The sequence below is a fragment of the Triturus cristatus genome, chromosome 10, assembly GCF_964204655.1.
Source record: "Triturus cristatus chromosome 10, aTriCri1.1, whole genome shotgun sequence".
NCBI lineage: Eukaryota > Metazoa > Chordata > Amphibia > Caudata > Salamandridae > Triturus > Triturus cristatus.
Window position 1 is genome coordinate 964,233,721 of NC_140593.1, and position 27,006 is coordinate 964,260,726.

At 47.6% G+C, this 27,006-nt stretch overlaps 1 protein-coding gene across 1 annotated transcript in view; it reads left to right on the plus strand.

Moving 5' to 3' along the window:
• SMG1 (SMG1 nonsense mediated mRNA decay associated PI3K related kinase) overlaps positions 1 to 27,006 on the plus strand; it is a 1,471,505-nt gene that overhangs the window by 860,115 nt on the left and 584,384 nt on the right. The gene's annotated exons all lie outside the window — the stretch shown is intronic.

Genomic DNA, 27,006 nt, shown 5'->3' on the forward strand with positions numbered 1-27,006 from the left:
CGTGGAGAAATGAAAACATTTCTCCTTGTTACGCCTGCTGTGGGGAGGCGTAAGGTTTTAGCGCTGCCCCCCATGATTATGTAAATTTGGGTAGCGTCAAAATCCATGGATGTTGCGTGGGAACACCCACCGCAGTGTGCCCATGGAATGCCTCCTTGATGCAGCAACTTGCGCTGCTTTGTCTTACTCCTTATCTATGAGGCCATGCAAAGCTATGCAGGGTGACTTTGCGTCGCCACATAGATATGATTGAAAACGCTTGTGCTGCCGGAGCTTCCAAAAAAGTGAGGCTCTGACGGTGCAAGCCTCTCATAAATAAGCTCCAAAATATTTTGTTCTGTGCTTGTCTTTCACCATCAGGTAGCTACATATAAAAAATGCATTTTAAAAAGTTGTTACTCAGTGGTTATTGCACTGTAGTACATTATTAAACCTCTATTAGTTAATGCACTGCAGAGTGTTTTGGCATGAGGCATTTGGCCTCGAAGCTCTAAGGTGGCTTGCAATATGCTTTTAATGTACAGAAGGGAGAATTTCATTCCATATAGCAAGTGGGTGTTTTCAAACTTTCACCGAAGTCTTGTGTGATCTATTGTTATACGTCAGTATGTCATCCAGTTCTGAATGTCTTCTTTTTTGCATTCTTTTAATTGTTAAGCTATCATGACCTGGGTACACCGTTCTTGCCTGTGCATGAGCAGTGTGGAACCAGAGAGCCACAGAATTAAATTTGGGTGGTGCAGTGTAGAATAGTGACTTGTGCATTTTTAGTGCTACAAGGTCACAGCCTGTGACAAAGAGCACTGTGAATGTGTAAGTCATTATTTTATACGTTCACACAGTATAATTTAAACTGCTAAAAAATGTGTAAATAGTTTTACTATAAAATGGTGCTTCCAAAATGTAGATTTTGGTAATACCAGACTGCAACTAATGCAATTATTTTTTACATAACTGCCCCTTCAAACCCCCTCAGGGGTACTAAGTGCTGTGTAAGTACAATTACGATTAAAAGCACTCGCCTCACAGCCCAGTTGTTAACTCTTTGTACTACCACTCAAAAAACAAATATTTGCCATCACAATGCTTGCAGTGATTCGAGCAATTAAAGCCAGAACTGGCCCCCAAGCATCCTTTACATGTGCAGATTAACTCATAGCACACATTTGCATGGAAGGAATGTTTAGCTGTCTGCCCTGCTTCTTCCTTTCACAGCGCATGAGACTCGATTAATTAAACTTCAGCTGAAGTGTTTTAAGGAATGGAATTAACTGTCCCGGGATGGTTGTTGGTTGCCTTTTTCCGAAACCAAACATTTTGGACTCAAGGCACAAGTGAGGCCTAGGACTGCGTGCCCCCCCCCCCCCTTTTCTCAGGATGCCATGGCCCCCCTGGGGGTCGTGCACCACAGATTGAAGACCTCTGCCTTACACCGTGTTCTCCAGCTCCCTCAGTGAGCCCGGCTGGGAAGAATTTCTGCTGAGTACCACACAGATCGTGTTAGACACTTGGCAGCAAGTTACAAGGCCAGCTCCACTAGATTTCCCTCCCCAATATCTCCCATAGTTAATATCCCTGACACCCCAGATATTCACAACCCTGCTTCAAAAGCTGGAATGACAACAATCCCCGTCTTGGGTGAGTTATACTTGGACTCTGACCGACCTAAGGCAGGGGGAAGAGATTCAGAAACTGTATCAGCTGAACAGGACAGATGGCTACAGACTTGCACAGCTCCTGTATTGGGCTGGCTTTAGTGAAGTCAAAGGTAAAGCTAGTCGACAAAGGACTGCCATGGAGAGCATCTTCCACAACAGGCGTCGAAGAAAGAGGATCACATTGCTAAAAAGGATAATACTAGACTCGGGCCCAAAGCTAAGCACAACTACATGGCCCTGTGGGAGAGGGATCTGGGTCAAAGGATAGGGGAAGAGCCTGGGCAGAATATGGCAGAGGGCTTTGAAGTCCTCCATATGAACCTCATGCAGGACGCTGGCTTAGTATATGGTGCACACTTTTTAGGTTGAGCATTCGAGACCTCTTGCATATACTTTAGTATATACTTATATGTGTATATAGTTTGTGGGCTCTGGAGATCAGCCCTAGGACTTGTCTGCTTCCGCTTAGGGACTTTTTTTTCTGTTGAACTGTCTCTATTTAACTGTCTTGATAGAAAACGACCAGTAGAGGTCAGTAAAATACCAGAATTGCTTTCTGCTTGTTAAGCTGCCTCCATTTAACTGTTTTGATAGAAAACAAACAGTAGAGATCAGTAAAATACCAGAATTGCTTTCTGCTGAGGGACTTTCTTTTTTACATTTTTTCTTTCAACTGCCTCTATTTAACTTTCTTGATAAAAAACGACCTTCAGAGGTCAGTAAAATACCAGAATCACTTTAGCATTCTCTAGATTCCAGTCCATAGACATGGTCTTCTACGAGCACCTTTAGACCTTAATATTTTTTTAAAATCTTGTATTTTCAGTGATATGACCACCGAAGGCCCTGATTTTATATTAAAATCAGAGCTTTGGACTATACCATTTCCAGCTGAAAGGCAATATTTCTCTCCATGTGTAATCATACATGGCGTCACACAGTTTGGTGCTTACTTTCCCTCCATGTTAAAGAACAGAAGATGTTTCAGCACCCAGGCTAATGTGCTGTATAGCTATATGCATTTAAGGTCCAAAAGGCGAGACCAATTGCATTGCAAATGCTTGTTTAAGTGATGCGCCTTTCACTAATCCAGACAACCCTCATGATGATTTTACTGGTCTCTGATAACCTTTGAAAGCTCTCAATCGTAGCTTTGGAGAGCAGCCTTCAGGCTAATCTTAAAGGAGTGTAAAGCAACTTGTTTATAAAAATCGGTCTTCTTTATTACACCCACTATCACAAACACATTGTTATATCTCCTACCCGGACATATCAGCACAATATACAAGAATACTTTGCAATAATCCGGTATGTAGCACAAATATACACCAGTCTCCAGGAGGAGACCAAACCGTATATTAAGAAAGTGGAATGCGAATGGCAACAGGGAATAGGACGTGGACCAGAAGACCCAGAGGAGCCAGGGACGCAAGGAACAACCCAAGGTAAGTACCCAGGGACCCCACCGAGGCTGTGTGCAGAGTGGAAACACAGCTGCATGCCCAATGGAAGTCAATGGAGAAGTCGCGGTTGCAGTTTTAAAGAAGGACCCTTCCCGGCGGTGGAACCACGTTACCTGCCCTGGGGAAGCTGTGTGCATAGAGGTGAAGTGATGTCATAACCTGCTGAAGACAGCAATGGGGCACTTCAAAGAAGATGCCTCTGAAGAAAACTGCGAAGGAGTTTGGTGGAATCAAGGGTGGATTCTGGAAGTGAAGAATCTGCAAGAAGAGGGGGCAGAATCTAAGCCACTCGGATGTGACCAGAAGGCACAGAGACACAATGCCCACCGATGTCGGAAGGTTCCAAAGGGAAGACTGTGACCTTGTCGCGTCAGCTCTGAGGACCAGGCGACGCTGAAGAAGACCAGGAGCCGTGCACGAGCTGCCCCACATCGCATGCCGGCGTCTAGGAGACGGGTGTCCGGCAGAAGCACCAACAAGCCTTGGTAGCCGCAAATGGCGTGGAAAGCAAAAAGATGCAAATGTTGGGACAAGCAAGGTCCAAGGGACTCACCAAGTGCAGGAGAGTCAGAGCTGTCCTCAAGCAAGCAGGGGAGCCCACTGAAACTAAGGAAAACCCTCACGAGGACCCACAGGCCGAAGGCACAGAAGTCTCAAGAGAACCTCGGACAGCTCACCAAAGATGGAGGCTCAAGGTGCAAGGGATGCCGTGAGGATGCTGATCTTTGAGGGATGATGTGCTGGAGGCTGAAGCTTCTTGTATCCCAAAGATCTCTGGAGTGCATAGCCAACAAGCATTGGCAACGGCAAGTCAACATGGTGCACAGGTTTGTCCCAGCAGCTCCGAAGAGGTGCACTGTCCTCAAAATTGCAGAGAAGACTAGTCATGTCTCTAGGGTGCTGCAGAACCACCACCTGTGTTGCTGGGCCTCGGGAAGTCCGTAGGGTGACAGGAGCAGAAGACCGGTTAGGTTTGTTGCTGTGCCTGCAGATGCAGGGGAATGACTGCTTCACTCCAAGGGAGATTACTTCGGATGTCCTTGATGCCCACTGGTCCTCTGGCGAACCTAGATGAAGCACGACACAGACAAGGCAGAATATTTTAACAGCAAGACCAGGAGCAGCGGGAGTCTTCCTTGATGCAGTCTCAGGTCCTTCAAAGTCCAAGTGTCCAGACATTCGAAGAGTGTCTTGGTTTCAGAGGCGAGTCTTGCTCCATGATGAATTTGAGGACCCACTCACAGGGGAGTCCTTAAGTACCCTAGGGAAATGGGTGGAAGGGCTCTGAGGTCACTCACAGAGGAGTGACTGGACAGAGGGGAGGATACTCCCCTGTCCTTTGTCCAGTTTCACGCAAAGGTTTCCTGAACTGGCTCAAACTGGAGTATGCAAGGGGGGGGGGGGAGGGGGGTCACCAAATATGCCCTTCAATGCAGTATGGTGGTGCTGAAAAGCGCTCCCCACCCCAATGCACCAAGTCCTGTCTGGGACCTGGTCACACCTCCCTCTGACAGGAAACCTATTGTTCTACCTTCCCCTGCTCGAGCACAGCAGCAGGAGGGCAGAATCGTGTCTGTGGTCCGCAGCAGCACTAGCTTGCTGGTAGACCCTGAAAGGATGTTACCAGTAGTACGGGGGTCCACTAAGGAGCCCCCCAGTACATGGGATCGTACCCGCAACACCAGAATCCGTTTTGGGGTATAATTCCAACATGTTTGATACCAAACATGACCAGGTTCTGTGCAGCCATTATATAGTTAGACATCTCCTAATGACTGATGTCCACTATATACCTTAAAAAGGCTGACCGCCCTTAAAAAGCCTCTAGAATCGGCTTTGGTTTTGTAGGGGTGTCATTCTCATGCAGGGGCACACTCACACTCATAACCAAGCTCCCTGCCCTCAGGACGGAAGGGCCTTCCAAAGGGGTGACTTATTGGTTTAAAGTGTAGTGACCTCCGATATAAGGAAACGTATATCTGTCGTGAGAGGTGCAAGCACCATCTCACACAGGCTGCAATGGCTGGCCTGTATTCCGAGTTTGTTACACTAGGGGCTTATAAGGGTGAACCAGTAGCCAATTGTGGATGACCATATTACATCATCATCAGTCTTTATTCGATTTAAAAGAATCATTAAAGACACAAACATATAACAAAAAACTTGGTGTTTTGTGTCCAGAGAAAAACAAGACATCAATAAATACTTAAAAATGTTTAAAAAAACATTAAACAAGTCGAGATACTGACAAATGGATATACATAGTTAAAAAAGACACACAAACTACTACAATGTAAAATCACTAAATAAAAAAAAAAAAAGAAACATCATGGTGGATAAAAGAAACCCGAGCCCCAATTTTTAGTTAAGGAACTTCTAGGGTATGCTTAATGGCTTTGTTCCGTAAAGGCCACGCCCATCCCAAATATTTGGCTAGGGCTATAGAAATAATTGTTAAGGTGCTTGTACGCAGGATTCGTAGGGCCACAGCACTACTCCTAGTGGCTAAGGTCTTACACATAGGGGACAGCCAAACTCGCCTTGGGGTGACAAATGCCGGGCAAGCAAACAAAAAGTGGGCAATTGTTTCTACTTGTGCCCCACAAACAGGGCATGATTCCTCGTGCGCCCTAGTCCACCTTCCAGTCAAAGACCTAAGAGGCAGAGAGCCAGCTCTGAACTGGAAATAAAGTTTCCTATCATCAGCTTTAGCAACCAGATCCCAATATGGTTCTAGAGCGGGTGCAATTTTTGCCTCTAAATAACAACCAGACATCCCGGATGCTCTGCTCCATACCTGGTGTTCAACTCTTTCCCAATATGCCATTTTGAGGGATCTCTTTGTGGGGAACAGAGCGGCCACCGGGTCACACCATAACCCCTCCATACCCATATCTTTCAATGCCTCATGGAGGTTCTTCAGCCATCCAATTTTATGAAACACATCTAGTTTTATGATGTCCATGAGACCTTTAGCATAATGGGAGAGCTCAGGGGTGGTCCAGAGTCTCCGCCAGTATAGAACCGGTCGGAGTTTTGCTATATCCGAGATGGTCTTCCTACCCAATTCATATCTTAGGGGAACCAAAGGAGTACTCTGAGGAAGGCCAGTTATACTTCGAAAAAATGTGTTTTCCACACTGGATAGGGATGCTAGCTGTTCAAAGCCCCATAACTCTGCCCCATAAAGCACGGAACTTAGGGCCTTGGACTCGTAGACTTGGAGCACAGGGGATATTGGTTTTGTAAAGGATTTGTTGTGCTCCCTACTTAAGGCACCTGTTAGTTGCTTAAATCTCAGGGAGGCCATTTCGATGTGCTTGCGCCATTTATTATCGTTTGCTATGTGCATGCCAAGGTACGTAAAGTTATTAACCATCTCTAGTGGCTGGCCATTCATAAGTAGCTTTTTCCCTCGATAGCTAAGGTGAGGGTTAACCTCCAGGCCGTGGCCAAAACAAAAATCGTCGAACACACGAAAGGCTCTTTGCAAGCCACTCGGAGTTTTAGATACGATAAGCGCGTCGTCCGCGAACATCAATATTGGGGTGGTAACTCCAGCCAACCTTGGGGCATCAGTGTTTACACAAAGCATGTGGTCAACTATCCCGTTTATGTATAATAAAAAAGAGCGTGGGTGCCATGGTACAACCTTGGCGCACACCACGCTCAACCGGGAACTCGGGAGTGACATCACCAGGCCCACCCCACTGAATCCTTGCATAGTTAGACTCATGCAGTCTCATTACCAGGGTCAGAATTTCTTTGGGGAGGCCACGTTTTTCCAGTTCTGCCCACAACCGAAGGCGAGGCACTAGGTCAAAGGCAGCTCTCAAGCCCACAAAAGCGGCATAGAGGCTGCCCTTGCCCAGCGTCACCACCTTCCAATGGAGCTGGACAAAACGGAAGACCTGGTCCACTGTGCTAGTTAGCTTTCGGGAGCCCGCTTGGAAGGGGGACAGAATGTTGTTATCCTCAATCCACTCTAATATCTGGTTCAAGACCATCCTCCCGATGACCTTCTGAATGGAGTCTATTAGGCTAATTGGCCTGTAATTACCTGGGAGTGCCTTATCTCCCTTCTTAAACACAGGGATTATGACTGCCCCCCCCCCATGACTTGGGGACAGGTGCACCTTCAGCCACAGCATTTGCAAAGTAAGGTGATGTACTTACTCCAACTGGCTTTGTTGTGAAGGAAAACATCAGGAGGGACCCCGTCTGGTCCTGGAGCGCGCCCACTAGCAACAGATCCCAAGGCCATCAAAGCTTCTTGTATACAGAAAGGGCCCTGTGAGTACAAAACGTAGGATGGAGCCCAGGTGAAGTTGAATGAAAGGTTAGAAGCATATTGTGGTACAAAGTATTTTAACCATTCCTCTTGAGAGACGTGGTTAGAAGGTCTATCCGGCTGCCGTCCTCTATCCCACTTAATGATGTTCCAGAATAGCCGGGTATCCCTGGCATGGCATGCTCCTTTTAAGTCAAGCCAGTGGTGCTCGTCCCATTTCTTTTTGGCCAATCTTACAGCTTTTTTATATAGTTGCCTGGCCATGCGAACACAATCATTGCATCCACTAGAGAGGGCTATGGCCAAATTGGCTCTGGTTCGCCTGCAATCGTCGTCATACCATCTAAGTCGCTTAGGTGGAACCTTATTAGATTTCCTCACAGGTTTCATAAAATATGAACTTATTCCCTCAAACAGCATATCGTGGAGTTCAGTGGCTACTACGCTACCTATCTCATTGGCCAGCGTGCCCTCAAGTTCCAATATGGTTGCGGCTAATTTGTTATCTATATCGGTAATAGCCTTATCGTTAATCTTGAGCTCGCGCCACTTAAGTCTACGCATGTCATTTATGGTGACGACTTCAGGTGGCTTGTGTTCCATATCCTCAGCTACTGGATAGCTACTCCTCCACCATTGATGGGTTACACAAATAGGGTTGTGGTCGCTCTCGACTCTTACCTCGACCACCATATCTGATACAAATCGCCATAGCTTCAAGCTACAAAGGACGTAATCGATCCTACTAGAGTGCCGACCATTATCAAAGGTTGGCCCCTAATTTATCACCTGGCGTCCTACCATTCAATGCCCTCAAACCTTGCTCGTAACAAAGAGCATTGACCTGGACAATGGTCTCAGTCCACCTTTTTATTAGGTCAAGGTCTAGCTCAGGTATTCCCCAAAGCTGGTCTTCCTCGGGATCAACACCCCACCCGAGCTCAGAATTCAAAAGCGGTTCAAAAGTAACGTTCAAGTCCCCAGCGACGATCACTCCCCTCTCACTTGAGTGCTGGTCAATGAGAGAATCCAGATTAGCCAAGACCCGTGATCCAAACCCCTTAGTCCCTCTCATGTACAGGTTATAGATGTCCAAATCACCCAGGGGACCCAATGATAGCCTAACTAGTTGGATGTCATGGGACTTAGTTGGCACTTCGTTAACTGCCACAAATAAATCTTGTCGAACCCAGATTACCAAGCCGCCCATGGGACGCCCCTTGGGGCCCTGAATTGCTGGAACACAAAAGTGCAGAAATCCCTGCAGAAACTGGGGCTCGCAGGACCAGGTCTCCTGGAAGAGGCAGACGTCAAAGCCACCAATGAATGCAATCCACTCTGGGGAATCCATTTTTGGCCTCAGTCCGGCGACGTTCCAAGAGATCATTGAGCCCACCCCCAATCCGAACCTTTCAGCCTGTTTTAGGCTATCATAGACAATTTCGGGTTCCCTCTGATACTCTCTATCCAGTTTTAGGTTTAATGCCTCTTTTGTTTTAGCCACCTGATGAAGTAAGGAATGGGCTACATCTACTCCCCCCTTGGGCACAACTCCAGTAGTATTTCTTTTAGGAGACATCGTTGGAATCAACCCCTCTATCACCGGTCAGGCCAGATCTACAGGGTGACACAGATCATTGGCATAGTCAGGGGGTTGAATAGTAAACCCCGGGTTGGTTCCATGTCTTGCCCAATCCTGTCTAGTTCTTTCGACTATATCAGGGGCAAAGTTATAGAAGTGCCGTAAATCGTGCACCACAATCTCCGACCAATCACTGAAAGATGGATGGTCGCAGATGAAGCGCACTATGCATCTATCTTCAAAGTTGATAATAATGGAATCCCCTGGGACGTCTTCTGGTCTAGGTCCCACCCAGCTAACCCTTCTGGCAAAAAGGATCTTCCCATCCATATAGTTCGGAATGGGTCTTTTCTTGTTTAGCCAGAATGTTACTTTGTTTTTAAGTTGTTGGTAAGATTCTAATTTGCCATCTTTTAATTCGGGGACACCAGTCAATACAGCAACATAAGGTATGGAGTCCGGAGGAAGATGGATATGAACCATAGGAGGTTTGGTAGATTTGTTACTAGTCTCACGGGTTTCTCCTTCACGCACACCCTTATTTGCATTGTTAATGCAGATATTACCCCCTGGGTTAGTCCTTTCCTGGTCAGCACTTTGATTGTTAGAGTTATCTTTGGCCAGAGCCTTACGAGGGACCACTCTAAGGGTGGCCTTGGTTATCACAACAGAATCAACAGAAGGGGATGGTGTAGCAGTAGGAATGGAGTTAGCCCCAGAGGGCATAGGGTTGGGTTTTTCTCTATCTTTGGTGGCCAGTTTAATAAAAATTTTTAGTGAGCAAAAATTGTCCAGGATGGTTTGTTACTTACCAGAGCCAATTTAATGGAAAAATCACAGTTGTTGGGGTCCTGATAAGCAGGATCCCAGCAGACTATAGTAAAAAACACCCAGATACTAGACAAAAAGTGGGGCTAACCATGGAAGCAGATCCTACTTTCCTACAGGGATGCAATGCTTCTGGGTAAGGGTGGCTATCTGGGAGAGGTTGAGATTAGAAGCCTTTGCTCTCCGGTGGAGTCTCGGCTCAATATCAGACTCTGGAAATGATTGGACTGACAGTGAATTTTCCTGATGGTGTACCACCTGGGAGTATAATGCCAGGGTGGGCGAGAGTGGCGCAAGCTCTCTTCTGAGAATGGTGAGGACCTTTGTGCAATCTATTCACCACTTCCAAGAACATGGAATGTCCGCACTTTTGTGCGTTGGAGTTTCTAAGGCATCTCTTGCTCTGAGAAGTGTTTTGCCTCAAGTAGAATTTGAGACTTCAGTATGCCTTTCTGCTGATGCTACACCTGCCCTTAGCTCTTGAGAACATCAGGACAGACTGGGCCCAGGTCATCCTTGTGTCTCCGGATTGGGCATGTAGCGTGGGGTGTTCAGAACTCCTGGGGTTGAGCATAAGTCCTCCGATCAGGCTGACCCTCTGGAAGGAGCTGCTGTTGCAGGTGGGCAGGGTTCTGCTCCTGGGCTTTTGCAATTTCCACCTTCATTCTTAGAGATTGAGCGGCCATAGCTGAGCACCTTCGACCTTCCTCCAGAGTTGGTTGATGTCATCTTTGCAGCCAGACATCCCTATATACACCAGTCATTTGAGCAAATTTGTGGTTTGGTGCAGCACACGCCAGATTGACACCCTTCAGGCCAATTTATGTGACGTTCCATTGTTTTGTCTCTTGCCTGGCAAGGCATTGCTTTGGGTACGATTGAAGGCTATCTTTTGTTCCTGTTGGCCTTCTTGCAGTTATCAGATCAGCCCTCCTTGTTTGTCGCAAGTTGTGTTGAGTTTTCTTGACGGGGTTGTAAAATATGTTCCGCGTTTCTCAATTTGTGATGCACCAATGGGACCTTTATCTGGTGTTCACTTAATTGATGTGCACTGCGTTCGAGACGCTTCACAGATGTCATTTATGGCTCCTTATCATGAATGCGTACCTAGTCACCTCCAACTTGGCACGCTGTGTAAGTGAGCTTTAGGCTCTCTTTGTTAATCCACCGTACACCACCAACTTCCCAGACAAACTGGTTCTCCGAACTTCGGCATCCATGCTGCCTAAAGGTGGGACTCAGTTCCACGTCATGCAAACAATCACCCTGCTGACCTTCTGTGCTCCCCTTCACCCCTCTGAGGAGGAGAGACTCCATCGCTTGGACCCCAAGAGAGCACTGGGCTTTTACGTGGATCGTACCAAAGAACACCGGGTGGCTGATTAGCTCTTTTTGGGATTCGCTAGAGCATAAAAAAGCAAGGCTGTGCAGAAGAGAACCCTCTTCCACTGTATTGGACTCCGCATTAAGATCTGCTACGCACTCAATAAAAGAAGCCTCCGGAAGGCCTGCATGTGCATCCTACCAGTGGCAAAGCTACTACCACTACGTTAGCACTCTGTGTCCCTGTCCTAGATATATGCCAGGCAGCTACATGGGCGTTCCTCCTTATGTTCCCAAAGCACTATTGCCTGGACAGACAGGTTCCCCGAGAGGACCATTTTTCCTGCTCGGTCCTACAGGACTTTCTGGTTTAAGCCCATTTACAGACCCGTCTCCGTATAGGTACTGCTTCGGTATATATTCAAAAGGTGAGTAATCTGCGACTAGAAGCCTCTATCAGAAGAAAAAATAACTGGCCTTCGATAAAGCTCTTTATCGTAGAGACTATGTAGCTGCAGATTCCTCACTAACTCTCCCATACAGTGATTGGACTCTACCCTTTAATGAGATCCCAAGTCTAGGAATCTGCACACTGCTCACGACTAATGCGCTCTTAGGGCTCGGCGTCTCTGGTACGGAGCACCTCAAAAGCAACTGACCGCATATAGGGGTGGTCCATATATGGGCTCTGTTTGTCATTTCCAGAGTGGAACGACTTCAGTGCGGAGCTGCATAACGCCACCTGACCGCACGCCAAGTATCTGGAACCTGCCAGACGTCGGGGGTAGGGGGGATGGGGATCTTCAAAATGTGAGATCTGCTTCTAGAAAGTCTCTACCAGAAAGTGTTACCAGAGGTAAGTAACTTGTATTTACGCTTCGCTCCATAATATTCTCACCTGCTGTGCGAAAAACAATCTAAGTTGGAGTTTGTGACCATGCGCATTGCCAACTAAGTGTGGAGTCACAGTGCAGCCTGTGACTCTAAACACTTTCTTCAAAGAATAAAAACTTGCAAACATCAAGCCCAACCCTAGAGGGCAGGAGTAGGCAGAGCATATAAATCTACAGCACTACTCTACAAACAGATGCTTGCAGGGTAATGTGAGAAGTTGGCCTGGCATATGCTGTTCCTAGTTATAGGGACACCTTGCACCAGTCCAATTCGACTCCTATTGATGATAGGTTTAAGACAACCTTTAAAGAAAGCTATCCTAGTGGTAGCTGTGGAGAGCAGCCTTCAGGCTAAGTCTTGAAGGAGTGTTAAGCTTATTGTTTTACCATAATAACCTCTTGAATAACCAAATGAAAGAGTAGCCCACACAGGTATATATATAAAATATATGTATTTATTCTAGACAGAATCCCACAGTCACTTTATGTGGCTAGTGGCAAAGTTACACTTCAAACAAGCATTTATAAACACAATAAATAGCACAGAAATCAATGGGCCCCAGGGGGGGACCAAACCATATACTAAAATAGTGGTATAAGAACCACGACAATTCTACAGGCAATGCCTAGGGCATTCAGGATCGCTGGCCCCTTAAGAATCCACCCACAGTTAAGAGGAAGGGGACCCACGGGAGGCGTGTGCAGTGCGAGAAGTTGCTATCGGGATCGCAATGTTAGCCTATGGAGAATGTCGCGGTTGAATAATTAAGGTTTAAGGACACTTCTAACAACAGTACAAAGTTAAGGCTTGAGACTTAAGGCTTTGGAGAGCCCACCACCACGGAAGTACCGAAGTACCACTGTTACCTGCCCCAGGGAAGCCGCGTGCATAGGTCGATTCTGGTGTCGGGTCGCGGGCTGATTTTCTATGGAAAAGGAGTCCAAACTGCTGCTAGCTGGAAGTGTCGATGAAATCGTGAGGATTAAAGTTGAAGAAAAGACAAAGATGAGCCTGAAAGCAGAGGGGACAGAGTCTGGGTCACAGCACAGTGACCAGGGAGCTCACAGGAAGGAGCTCGTGGATGTCGGGTGCTTCAGGTGTGGAAGGTACAGCTGGGCTCTGCAGTCACGGGCTCCGGGAGGCTTCAAGGAAGGCCAGCTTCTGGAGGGCGACTGTCCCACGTCGGCTGAGGGTCGCTGCGGTGTTAGTGTCCCGATTGGATCCACTAAGCATTGGCAACCGCAACCCACGCAAGATGAACAAAGCAGCTGCTGGTGCAGACCCACGTGGTCTGAGGGTGCTCTCCTTTGCAGGGAGCGTAGAGCAGGCCTGGAGCAACCAGGGGAACTCTTAGAAAAGAAGATTGTCCTCCGTCAGGGCCCACAAGTCGAGAGACAAGGGACCGCGGAAGGCAGCAAAATGGAGTGCGTAAAAGGGCTCCCACGGGCCACCGGAGCGGGCCAGGGAGCTGAGGGTCGGCACAAATGCTGCTTGAAGGTTGGCTCAAGAATGGGCCAAAGCACAACTTCCCCACTGGTCGGGGTCGTGTGCTGGACAAGAGGTGGCCGGTGTCTCGGGGTATGCGGGGATCTCGGCACCCACGTGGTCCAGGGTGCTCAGACTTGCTGGGCACACTCACAGGACGCTGGGATGCACTGGAGACCCACCTCGAGGTTGCTGGAAGGCGTCGAAGGTCGTGAGAGCAACGAAGTTCCAACCGGGTATCTTGTAGTCTTTTAGGTGCCTGCCAAGCAGGGGGATAACTCCTTTATCCCAAGGGAGATTTCTTCAGTCAGCTGGGCAGCAGCTCGTCGAAGGTCAGTTCTGTGAAGTCCTGTACGAATTTAAGGCTCTAGGGCAAAGTTATTCCCATATATCCCCAAGATTAGGGGATGGTCCAAAAGAGAGCCTACCAATCAGAGTAGAGGCGGGAAAGGGTGGCTACACCCACTCCCCTTTGTGTGTTTCCCGCCTGGGCGAGGGGCAGGACGCCCCTGAACCGGTTCCAGGCGGTGTATGCAGAATTGGGGCTCTGCAGCTGCCTACGTGCAACTCTGAAAGGACATTTGGTGCACCCACCCTGTTCCAATCCACATATCCTGTCTGGGGAGGTGCTGGCACCTCCCTGCCACAGGAACCCTATTGTCCAGATGGCGAGGCTGGGGTTTTCTCCAGCAACAGCCAGCCAGAGTCGTGTAGGTGGCGAACAGTAGCCATTTTGTGGTACATGTGCACTTTTAAATTGGTGTCCAAATTCTACCGCTTTTCCCATATCGCCCTCCTAGCAAGGGGGAATCGTGCCCCCATGCCCATGGCTGGACTGGGGGTATGATTCCTTCATGTTTGACACCAAACACGATATGGTTCTGTGTAGCCATTCCTAAGTTACAGCGATGACGCAATAACTTATAATGCGGTTAAGAGTATATGGTATGGCTACACTACAAACAACCCAGTAACGATTTTACGAAGGTTGCAGAGAGGTCCTTCTCACGTAGGGGTCCCCCCTCACACATACCTCAGCACCCAGCCCTGTAGGATTACCAGGGCCTGCCATAGGGGTGACCTATGAGAGTATATGTGTTGTATGGTATGGGACATAGGGTACCTACATCCCTGTAAGGGGTGCTAGCACCACCTTACCCAGGCTACAGTAGTGGCCTGGTGGTGTCAGTTTGGGTGGCTGTCCCAGGGTGGCACAATAAGTGCTGCAGCCCTGGTAGGCCTACTGGGGGGCCCATGCCCTGGGTACCTAGGGTACCATCTACAAGGGACTGGTAGGGCATGCCCAGCATCCAATTATGTTTGTACCTAGAGTACTCAACAGTTTAGGGAGAAAGCAGATAGGCTGGGGTCCTGGATAGCAGGATCCCAGCCAGACTAGTCAAAAACCACTTAAATACCAGGCAAAAAGTTGGGGGCAACCATTAGTCAGATTCCACTCTCCTACACAGGGTAAGTAACATTTTCTTTTCAGTTTGTGGTCCTGACCCTCAGACTTGCAACTCCATCAAAGGTGTTTCTCATAATGATGCTAATTGGAGCAGAACATTAGTACCAATAGAACACGCTGGCCCCCTCTTTCTTTGACTGGATTCTTAAGTCAGACTCAAAAGGCAGATGCTCATCTTGATTTGAAGTATGCTGTCCTGCACAAATTACAAAAACAACAGTTGATGGACAGAATGCAGAACAATGTCCTACATTCACCCCAGTACAGAGATCTGGGCCTATATCCATCGTTTTTTTGCTCACCATGCCATTCCAGTTTGAACCCAGCCATATGCTAATCAGTCTTGACCCTGTGTCTCATGGATACAGTCCAGCCCGAACTGCCAAGCCAGGTCCTCCTTGGCCTGGAACCAAGCATCCTAGGACCGGTTTCGGGGTTTCACACCTCTTCAGCCAGGATAGCTTGATTCCAGTGACATGGAGAGCACGGGACTCGCGTCTGAGCATACCCGTCCCACTCTGGCTCCGTCCATCATCCCCTTTGGTATCGCTTTGTTCGCCCTAAGTTGGCAGGGTATGCCCAGACGTGGGTCCCTTGCTCACTTTGCCACTGGATTCAAGATAGCCTGGCTGATGAGGGTTATGAACACGAAACCGGTCCCAAGATGCTTGTTTCCGGTCCCGGGAAGACATGGCTTGGCAGTTCGGGCTGGACTGTTCCCATGAGGCACAGGGTCAGACTGATTTGCATATGGCCATGTCTGAACTGGGGTGGAGGAGTGAGCTAAAGAATGATGATGGATTAAACCCAGATCAGTTGACTGGTGGTGAGTGTTTGTTTTGCTCAAACGCTCCGTCCATCATCCCCTTTGGTATCGCTTTGTTCTGCACAAATTAGGCATTTCCCCACACGTTCAGTGGTTTCTCTGGTTTCACATAAGACCCATAGTTCACTGTTAAAGTGCTGAATATTGCAGGGTCCATTGAAAGTACTCAGAGGCTTCACCTAATGGTGTAACAATTTCTCTCTAGGGTATGCCAACAGCCAAACATGTTTATTCTACTACTGTGTCTCATGGTATTGTCTTTTACTTTTGCCACATTTATGCTCTGACCTTTCATTTTATAGTCCAAGATAGCCTTCCAGTGGGAGAACCGTTCAGCCGCATTTGCCCACAGTCATGCTTGTAACTGGCACCTTTCTTTTTGGTTGGAAAACCTCACAGTGCGAGATGTCTCTTTCCATTTGATAACCACCGGGGAAGCATCAGTCTACTGGGGATGTGTACTAATCAAATGGTAGTTGTTGCTTTCCTTCCTCAGTACAGAATGGTTTGTTAGTGGTTATAACTGTTAATGCAACTGTGCTGAATTACACCAACAAGAGGAACGGAGGAGGTTCTTTCTGCCTATGCCACAAGAACGTATTCCACCATTGACAAGTGTTATCATTTCTGCTGCTCATATAGTGGGAAAGGAAGCCCTTGTGAAAATACTTTTAAAAGACTCACCACAGTAACCTACAAGTAGAAGCCACCCTGGTGACATGGGGAACTGATCTTTGATAGTTAGGGCTGCAGGTCTAGTTGCAGCCGAGGGGTACTCCTGAAGAAGGATGTTGATTCTCAGTGCCCCTGACTGGATCAGGAAGATGTGGTTATAATTTCACCCAGAGGTCCACATCTTTCCCACTCTGCATTTTTCCTCCTGTGTATAGAACCTTCTTTAACAGCCGAGGCAGAACTTTCTACACCCAAGCAGGTCCATTTTTGTCCATTAGATCCTTGATTTATTTATTTATGTATAATCTAGTGTTGCTGCCAAACCCTTATCGGCAAGTAAGCAGCACAGAAGAGAGAACCTTTACTGTTCCTGCAGAGAATAAATTATGTGTATGTTTTCATGTAATACAGGCTAGAATTTAAAAAACAAACCACTAATTGTGATTGTTTTGGAATGTTTTTGTCTGCCTTCAGTACTCTCTTGAATGCTGCAGCCAGGTTAGTCCTTGAGTTCAAAACATTTGTGTGTCGTCCCTATTACATCCTTTGCACTGGCTCCTGTCTATAAAAATTGCTCTTAAATGCCTCTGCTTCATGCATCAGAGGTTTCACAGGGGTTTCAGTAATCATGGACTAACCCCTTCCTAAGTGCTATGCTTTTAGTCCTAAACCTGGAGATGAATGGCGAGGCCAGGAGATCAACACCACACACATGCTATAAAGCCAAGTAGAGTATATACATCTCTGGTTCAAGAAAGACAAATTGAAACACAACATAGCAGGGGACACTATTGTAATTCGGTACCTAATACATATAAAAAATGGCAAGCTGTCTTACAAATCCATTTGACAAGTATAGTCGTATACTCGAGAGTTACCCTAGGAAAAAGCTTCTTTACTACACCAGTCATCAAAGCATTCTTCAAAGGAGTAAAAATGATCGAACTGCTGAGATTGGCACCCACACCAATGTGGAACCTTAACTTGGTGCAAGCACAACTAATAAAGAAACTATTCTGGCCCATGCACAAAGCAGGACTCAAATCTCTACCCATGAATACAGCTTTTCTAATTGCCACTACATCACTAGGAAGAATCAATAATTACAATCTCTCACATTGCAAGAACCATACCAACAAAGACACAGGCCTCGAGAAATCTGCTCGCTATGGCAAGTGAGATTTTATCAAGGCGAGCTATTTTTAGGGCCTGCTGGCCTGGTCTGGCGAGAGTTTCAGGTGGGAAAGAATGTTTTCAGTTCATTAAGAAAGTGAATGAGCAATAAAGACTCCTTTCTAGCTTGTTTATCTTGTTGCATTTGCTGTTCATTCAAAGAATGAAGTAAAATGTCAGCTTACGTCTTATAAATTGCTGCACACTTTATCAGAGAGATTAGTGTTTACTTTTCTTTCTTGGACAGCAAAGTTCTGTAAAATGAACTGTTGACAACAGGGCAGGCACACAACATTTAAATAGCTTGTGAATGATATTCAATAATTGGGAAAGCACTTTTTTCTGAGTCTAAAATGAGATGGAAACAAAGATTTTAATAGGATCAAACCAAATTGGAAGGCTTTACTTGGTGATGTAGAACTCTCCAAATATTTGCTGAAACCTGATGTCCACCGCACCAAAGTCTGTGAACCTAGAAAATGTCCACACTGCAAAATTAAAAGGCTACTTACCTGCTGGAATAGTTTTACAGACTTTCTGTATTCACATGTTGTAAGAAACTGGCTCTATATATACTGCACCAAAGTGAGGTACAGTGTGGATAGAGTTCAAGAGTCTCCAGAGGTTTGGCAGAGGTTAAAGTTAGATAGAACCTTACTCTCTAAACTGGTAGCTTGGTCGAGCAGTAAGGCAGTTTCAGAGGACAGTGTAAAGCATTTGATGTACACACGCAGTCAGCAAATGGTCTCACACACTCAAGAACTGAACTCTAGGCCAATTGTTTTGTATAAAAAAATATACTGTTGTATTTCTAGAACCAAGCAAGCCTGCTACAGGTAAGCATATAAATTCTTTGCAGTAGTAATTGTCTTGTTTGAACACAGTTCAGAATTGCACTATAACTGGTACTGGTTTTGATTACAGGTTTAAGAAAGGAGTTTGAAACACATTGCAGGTATAGTACATTCAATTGAATGGGCTTTTTAAGTAAAATGAAGTTAGTTTCTGTTTCAGATTACTTTTCTAACCGCAGGACTGGATCCTAGATTCAGCCCTGGGATGTTTCCTGAAAACAGGTGAGTAAATGCGTTTTGGTTAAAGGTATGATTTTTAAGGAATATTATTGTATTTCAAAAGTTGACACTTAGAAACTTTTTCACATAGAATCACCAATGTTATCCTATGGGAGGAAATTCACTTAGCAGGTAAGTTGAGTATCGTTACTTTTTTCTTACTCAGTGCTGGATCCTGGATTCAGCACTGGGACATGTCCTGAAAACAGTTGAGAAAATGCGTTTTGGTTAATCGGCTGATTTTTAAGGAATATTTGTAGTTTTCAAAAGTCTACACTTTGAAACTTTTTGAGAGAAAAAGTGTCAATATTATCCTATGAGGAGAAATGAGTTATCAGTTTCAAGGTAAATAACCGGTCTTTTGAGTTAGGGTTCTGGGGTTAGACTCAGGGGTCTCCCAGGGTCAGTGATGCACTGTTGTTGCACCTTCAGCGGCACTCGGGCGGCCGGGTGCAGAGTGTTGATGCCCAATGTTATCCTATGGGGATAGGGGGACTCCGGTTGGTGGCTGCTGGAAAGCAGGCCACAGGGTTGTGGGAGCAAAGCACCTAGGGTTAAGCTCAGGGTACGTTGGGGACCAAGTTAGTACCAAAGGGACACCCTCAGCGGCGCTAGGGCAGGCGGGTGCAGGGTGCAGTTTTGAGGTCAGGTGCCCTGTTGAATTCAATGGAAATTCTCCTAGACAAAGAAACACTGCAGGCTCGGGGACGAAGATCTTCTAGGAGTGACCACCACTTCGAGAGGTAAGTTGGGATGTAGAGGGATGGTTAGGCACCACAGGGCTGAGCACACAAGGCCGTGGGGCGTCTGGTGCAGGGGTGCCTTTAGACGTCGGATTTTCTTACCCGCTCTGGTCGCGGTAGGGGTATCTCCTGGATTGAGGCAGCAGGCGTCGTCTGGAGGCTTGAGGCAGGTCCGGGGTCGCCAGATCTCGGGTCAGGATCGCCGAGGGACCTCCTCGTGGTGTTTGTTCACTCAAACACAGGCCGGGCTCGGCAGGTGCAGAGGGTGCTGGATTTGCGGGTCTTGGCTGGCACCAGAAGCTGCAGTTCAAACACGTCCGGTGTTCACGGGAGAAACAGCTTGGAAAGTGAAAGCAGGCAGGTCCTCCGGGGTTTTTGAGGTTGCTTGCAGCTGGACCCGCCGGGGTTTCACAGGAGCAGGTTCGAGGGGAGACAGGACTGTAGGGCTGGGGCCAAGTCAGTGGGCGTCGTCCTCTTGTTAGCTCTGCACAGCCTTCTCGTCCTTCTTCTTTTCTTGTGGTTGCTTGATCTGAGGAAGGAAGGTTCAGGGTGCCCTTAAATACTAAATTTAGGGGCGTTACAGGTAGGTAAAGGGCAGGGACCAATGGATCCCTTCCCTGTGGTGGGTACACCCCCCTATCCTGCCACTCAGCAGGATGAAGGTCGAGTAGCATCCGGACTGCAGGGCTGACGAGAAATGCGAATCCGCGGCCATTGGGCAAGCAGTCCAGGACTATTTGATGTAGCACACATCTACCTATACCAAGGGTTGAGGTATGCTGAATGAGAGCAACCCTTACGGTGCAGACAAATAGATTACTGGTCTGAACTAGCGACGCAGAGAGGCCAGTCGACCCTAGCCCTGAAGAAGTTGCCGCTAATTTAAACAGGCAACGAAACATGTTGGTTTTAATGAGCAGACACACAGCACAGAATAAAGTATCATACAGCCAGTGTAGTCTTGCTCGGTTTTAATTTGGAGGGACGTGGGTCCTGATCAGACTCAGTCTTCCCCTTTTTTTGGGTCGATACTCCCATTATTATTTTTTGAACATAGACATATATTAGAATATAAGTTTCACTAGACACCAGTTATTAGGATTGATATGAGGTTTCTTGATTTATTCCTTCTTTTCCTTTTGGGCAGCAGTTGCCTATGATGAGAACGTGAGGTAGCAGGCGAGTACCTGTGCGTATCCTCGTTGGGGTTACTTCCGTGAGGCACTGCCTGCCCCCCCTCACCTTTTTTTCCATCTCTGTGGTGTTTGAACAGGTACCACACTATTTGGTTCTGTCTAGCTCTCTTCCTTGTATATATTATTTGGGAGACAGATTATCAGGGAAACACTTTCACAAACACTTAGACACATAGGTGCTTTCATTCAAATAGCCAGTGATATCAGACCCGTTTGGTGAATGGCAAAAACTTGCAGCGCATGTGGTATAAAACACAACAGCTTTGAAAGAGCCAGGGTCATTGACTATAACGTGCTCACTGCGCTAATAAAAATAAAAAGTCCTTTCCCCGGGCAGGTCTTGTTTTGTGTATAGTTAGGAGGGGGGCAGGAACCTGTCCCTGGTTGGCTGGGTTCCCCCATCCTCAAGATGGCGGGGACTCGAGGTTGTGCTTCACCTCGCCTCCCCCACCTTAGGGGTGGAGGTGGCAGAGGTGGGCACACCTCTCTTCCTCACTTTGTTTTTCCCGCCGGGTCTCCCGCCCAAAGTGGGGGGTAGATCCAGTGGGGACCAGTTGCTGAGTACAGCAAGTAGTCTGGAGAAGCTCACTTAGGCGGCATGCCTTTGAAGCTTCTCCTTTGTGAACCCTGCCCATCCTGGGGGAGGAGGCTTGGCACCTCATCCCAGGTTTGCATTGTTTTAGGCCCCCGAGAGCAGCAAGCTCTCGACCCAGGGGTCAAGAAACATGTCTGGTGGTGGCAGCATGCGCAGCCACTCAGTTGGTCGTTTTTCAGGGGGCATCTCTAAGATGCCCTCTGTCGTGCATTTTACATTCAATCCCACATTAGCATCAGTGTGAGTTTAATGTGCTGAGAAGTTTGATACCAAACTTCCCAGTATTCAGTGCAGCCACTATGGTGCTGTGGAGTTCGTAATGACAACCTCCCAGCACCATATACTCTTAATGGCAGCACTGCACTTACAGGGCCCAGGTATGGACCGGGGCACTGTAGGGGGCACAGGGCTCATGCACCTGTACCCTCACCACTGGCATAGGGCACCCAGCCAGAGGGGTGATTGATGTATGCCAGGGCAGTGGTTTGTGGGCATGGCACACAGGTATGTGTGCCATGTCGTCTTTGTTTGGCTCAGCATCCAGACACTCAGCCTGCAAAGGCAGTGTGTGTGTGTGTGTGGGGGTGTGTGTGTGTGTGTGTGTGTGTGTGTGTGTGTGTGTGTGTGTGTGTGTGTGTGTGTGTGTGTGTGTGTCAGGGTACAGGGCCTCTAAGGGTGGCACAATAAGTGCTGCAGCCCTTAGGGGCTTTCTCTGGTCACAGTGCCCTGGGTACCTATGGTACCATTTACCAGGGGCTGACATGTGGCCAGAGATGCCAATTGGGTTTAGGCTTTAATGCTGTTTTAGGGAAGGAACACAGGCCCTGGGTACCTGATTGGCAGGAGCCCAGTGCACACTCAGTCAAAGTACATCAGCAATTCAGCGAAAAGTGGGGGCATACCATGCAAGAAAGATGGCACTTTTTCACAAATGTGACCTTTCTGCCTCCACATGAGGTGTGAGTGAAGCATCAAGTAGTTTAATAAGCCACAAGGAGCAGTACTGGTTTCCTGGAAAGGGGGGGGGAGAGAATCAGAAGATTGCAACCGTAGACTTGCTTCTGATATCTGGGTTTATGAATATCCCCACCTAGTGGTCCGTGCCCAAAGGGAAAAATGACACAACTCCAAACCCACCCACTAGATGGCAGAATAACGTGCAGCATGTGAATCCAGAAGGTTTTTAGTCTGTAAAATTACTCCTACTTGTAACTAACCTTTTCATCAGGCCTAATGCTACAAAACAATGACTATGTTCTTTAAAGAGACATACAACTGGGAATTGAGTCACCTCCCGAGTTAGCCCTTGTAATGCAGTGCAGGGGAGTGCTTTTTGAAACAGATATGTTTGGCTAACGTTATAGCATCTTTGGACTGTAGAATAGCTATGCTTAGTAAATTGACTTGAAACTTTGTTCTCTCGATCTCTCCCTGCTCTTAACCCCCACCATCACTCCTCCAACACCCTTCATGCTCTACCACCTTCCTTAGTAATATTCCCAAGAACTAAATGTCTCAATGAAGTTAATGTTCAGATATAAAAATGGAGATGAATATTCCAAAATGATGGATTATCAGAGCGAAACGATATATGTGGAAGTTACTTACAAATGCAAGGTTAAATCGTTTGTGACTATGTATCAGTTTGTTTTAAAGACATTTGAAAAGGGACTCTAACAGATCAGTACAAAAAAGTCCCCACCAGGATAACTGGAGTTAAAGTCCAGTGGTCATGAGTAGGCCATAAGCTGGATGGAGTTGGCTGCCTTTTTTGCTGTTTAATTGTTTATTAATCATGCTTCAAAAAACTGTACTGTGCACAATCATGATGGTTGTTGTGAGAAAGTGGCTCTGTATATACTGTTCCCTAATAGGTACAGGGTGTACAGAGTCCACAGTCCCCCAGAGGCTGATAGAGGTCAAAGTTAGGTATGACCTTACTCTCAAAAGTGGTAGCTTGGTCGAGCAGTAAGGCAGTACCAGAGGACAGTGTAAAGCATTTATTGTACACACTCAGTCAGCAAATGGTTTCACACACTCAATAACTGAACTCTAGGCCAATGGTTTACATATATAAAATATATGCTTGTTTTATTTTTAGAACCACAAAGGGGGTAAAAATATACTTTCTCAGAATGAGAGGTTGAATATAAATACTTTTGTCTTAAGCAATAAATTTGTGTAAACAGTCACAGTTGGTTGCAATAAACAATCCTATTTCCTAAACATAACAATGCATTGAGCTCAATGGTAAATTCAGGTTATTTGTAATAAATTACTTTTCAGATTACTTTTGGAATTCCAGGTCTGGCTCCTAGAACCAGCCTTGGGTCAGTATTCAGAATCAAGTGATGAAAGTCGACTTAATAACTGTAATGATTTTTAAATAATATTTAGCTATTTCAAAAGTTAGCACTTAGAAAATATTTCAAAGAAAACATTCAATGGATCTCTATGGCAAGAAATTCATATTGCAGGTAGAGTACTTTATCGTTACTTTAGTAATCCAGGACTGGGTACCTAGACCCAGGACTGGGGTCCTTATCAAAAACAGGTAAGTAATTTCGTTTGCAGAAATGGTACGATTTTAAAAGAATATTTCAAATTTGCAAAAATAGACACTTAGAAGAAATTTCACAGAAAAGCAGACAATGGTTTCCTATGGGAGAAAAATGAGTTAGAGGTAAGTATAGTTGTGAACACTTTTCAGGGTCAGGGCTGGGCACCAAGATCCAGCACTGGGAGCTCACCTAGGAGCAGGTGAGTAAATTCGTTTTTGTCACTTGGCTGATTTTTGGTGAATTTTTGCAGTTTTGAAAAGTTCACACTTAGAAGATTTTTGAAGAAAAAGACAGTCAATGTTACCCTATGAGGAAAATGAAGTTAGTGGTTTTAAGGGTAAGTACTCGACTGGCAGAGTTGAAATTCCGGGCATGGACTCAGGGGTCCCCCAGTGTCAGGTAGGTACAGTTGGTTCACCCTCAGCGGTTTCAGGACGGCCGGGTGCAGAGAGAGTTAGGCCCAATGTTATCCTATGAGGGATAGGGGGGCCTTGGTTGGTGGCTGCTGTCTGGCAAGCCACGCGGCTGTGGGAGCTGGGCTCCTGGTCACTTACTCAGGGCAAGTGGGGAAGTAGGTTAGTGTAGAGTGGGCACTGCCAGGGCCACTCGGGCGGCTGGGTGCAGGGGGCTTTTGAGCCTTCGGGCGCTCAATGGAAATCAATGGGAATGTTCCGGTTTGGAAAAAGGCTGCAGGCTCGGGGACGAGGATGTTTCAGGTGCCACCACCACTTCGAGAGGTAAGTTGGGTAGTTGTAGGTTAGGTGGGTACCCCGGGATTGGGCACAGGGGGCCGCAGGGCGCCGGGTGCAGGGGTGCCTTTTGACGTCGGGAATCTTACCCTCTGGTTGATCGCGGTTGGGGTGGCACTTGGTTCTGAGGCTGCAGGCTTCCTCCGGGATGTCGAGGGGGGTCCTTGGGTGCCGGACTCGGGGTCACAGTCGCCGTGGGGTCGTCCTCAGGGTCTTTGTCCACTCCGGCACTGGCCAGGCTTGGCTGGTGCAGAGTGTGTTGGGTCCGCGGTTCCGGGCTGCTGCCAGGGGTTAAAAATAGGTTTCTTGAGTAGAGCCTCTACTCATGGGAGTCCCAGGGGCTTAGAGCCAAAAGGTAGCCAGGTCCTCCGGGGTTGGTGAGGTTGCTGGCCACGAGAGATGCCGCGCTGGAGCAGGTTCGAGAGTCGACAGGCCGGTAGGGCTGGGGCCTAAGCAGTTGGTGTCTTCTCTTTTTAGCAGCTGCAGGGCAGGTCTTTGTTCTTCTTGCAATTTTCTATCTGGAATCTAAGGAAGGAAGGTTCAGGGTGCCCCTAAATACTAGATTTAGGGGCGTTACAGGTAGGTGAAGGCCAGGGACCAATGGGTCCTTGTCCTGGGGTGGGTCCACCCCCTATCCTGCCTCTCTCCTGTGGGAGGGGGGCAGTAGCCTAATCCTGATAGGGTAGGGCCTCCCATCTTCAAGATGGCGAGAGCCCGGAGATGTGCTTCACCTCGCCTCCCCCACCTGAGGGGTGGGGTGGGCAGGCTGGCACATCCCCTGTCCTTGTATGGGGTTTCCGGCCATGCTTCCCGCCAGAGTGGGGGGTTGCAGTGGCCTGGGGAAACTCCAAATGGCGGCCTGCCTTTGAAGCTTCCCTTTGCTCATCCTGGGGGAGGAGATTTCTCACCTCACCCAGGATGTGCATTGTTGCAGGCCCGGGAGAGCAGGGGCTCTTCCACCCAGGGGTCCAGCAACGTGTCTGCTGTGTGGCAGCCTGGGCAGCCTCAGAGCAGACGTGGATTGTAAGTTAGCTGGAAGGGGGCATCTCTAAGATGCCCTCTGGGGTGCTTAGTACATTAAATCCTACACTGGCATCAGTGTGGGTTCAATGTGCTGAGAAGTTTGATACCAAACTTCCCAGGCTTCAGTGTTGCCAATATGGTGCTGTGGAGCTCGTGTTTGACAAGCTCTCAGCACCATGTACTCTTAAATGACAGCACTGCACTTACAGTGCCCAGGAATGGACCCGGGTACTGTAGGGGCACAGGGCTCCTGCTCCTGTGCCCACACCATAGGCGTAATGCACCCAGCTAGAGGGGTGGCTGACATATGCCTTGACAGTGTAGGTGATGGGCATGGTACACAGTGATGCGTGCCATGTCGACTCTTTGTTTTGTCCTGCACCCAGACACTCAGCCTGCAAGGGCAGTGTGTGTGTAAGGGTACAGGGCCTCTGAGGGTGGCACAATGAGTGCTGCAGCCCTTAGAGGCCTTCCCTGGCCACAAGGCCCTGGGTACCTAGGGTACCATTTACTAAGGGCTGACATGTGGCTAGGGTTTGCCAATTTGGAGTTTGTGTGGTTTAAGGAAGGAACATAGGCCCTGGGCACCTGATTGGCAGGAACCCAGGGTACACTCAATCGAAGTACATTCAGCAATTTAGCAAAAAGTGGGGGCATACCATGCAAGAAAGATGGCACTTTCTCACACAACCCCCCCAAACGAAAGGTGATGAGACTAACCTTGTCCTATGGTGTCTTCATTGTCTAAGTGGAAGAACCTGGAAAGTCCATCTGCATTGGCATGGGCAGTCCCTGGTCTGTGTTCCACTTCAAAGTCCATTCCCTGTAGGGAGATGGACCACCTCAGTAGTTTTGGATTTTCCCCTTTCATCTGCATTAGCCATCTGAGAGGTCTGTGGTCAGTTTGAACTAGGAAGTGAGTGCCAAACAAGTATGGCCTCAGCTTCTTCAGGGACCAAACCACAGCAAAGGCCTCCCTCTCAATGGCACTCCAACGCTGCTCTCTAGGGACTAGCCCTCTGCTTATAAAAGCAACAGGTTGGTCTTGGCCTTCATCATTGGTCTGGGATAGGACCGCTCCTATCCCTAGCTCAGAGGCATCAGACTGCACTATGAACTGCTTGGCATAATCTGGAGCTTTTAGAATTGGTGCTGAGCACATTGCTTCTTTTAGGGTGTCAAAAGCCTTTTGACAACTAACTGTCCAGTTAACTTTCTTGGGCATTTTCTTGGAGGTGAGTTCTGTGAGGGGGGTCACAATGGACCCATACCCCTTCACAAACCTCCTGTAGTACCCAGTCAAGCCAAGGAATGCCCTGACTTGGGTCTGGGTTGTTGGAGCTATCCAGTCCATGATGGCCTGGATTTTGGGTTGTAAGGGCTGTACCTGGCCTCCACCT